Source organism: Alligator sinensis, unplaced genomic scaffold (assembly GCF_000455745.1).
Source record: "Alligator sinensis unplaced genomic scaffold, ASM45574v1 scaffold755_2, whole genome shotgun sequence".
Lineage (NCBI taxonomy): Eukaryota > Metazoa > Chordata > Crocodylia > Alligatoridae > Alligator > Alligator sinensis.
Window position 1 is genome coordinate 2,055,743 of NW_005841883.1, and position 200 is coordinate 2,055,942.

Here is a 200-nt window from a genome sequence, read left to right on the forward strand (position 1 = left end):
TTCAAGAGGGATGCGGATAACCTGGAGAGGGTCCAGAGAAGGGCCACTCGTATGGTTAAGGGCCTACAGACCAAGCCCTACGAGGAGAGACTAGAGAAACTGGACCTTTTCAGCCTCCATAAGAGAAGGTTGAGAGGCGACCTTGTGGCTGCCTATAAGTTCATCACGGGGGCACAGAAGGGAATTGGTGAGTATTTATT

General features: G+C 51.0%; 1 protein-coding gene across 1 annotated transcript in view; it reads right to left on the bottom strand.

Moving 5' to 3' along the window:
- CDK15 (cyclin dependent kinase 15) overlaps positions 1-200 on the bottom strand; it is a 97,093-nt gene that overhangs the window by 45,373 nt on the left and 51,520 nt on the right. The gene's annotated exons all lie outside the window — the stretch shown is intronic.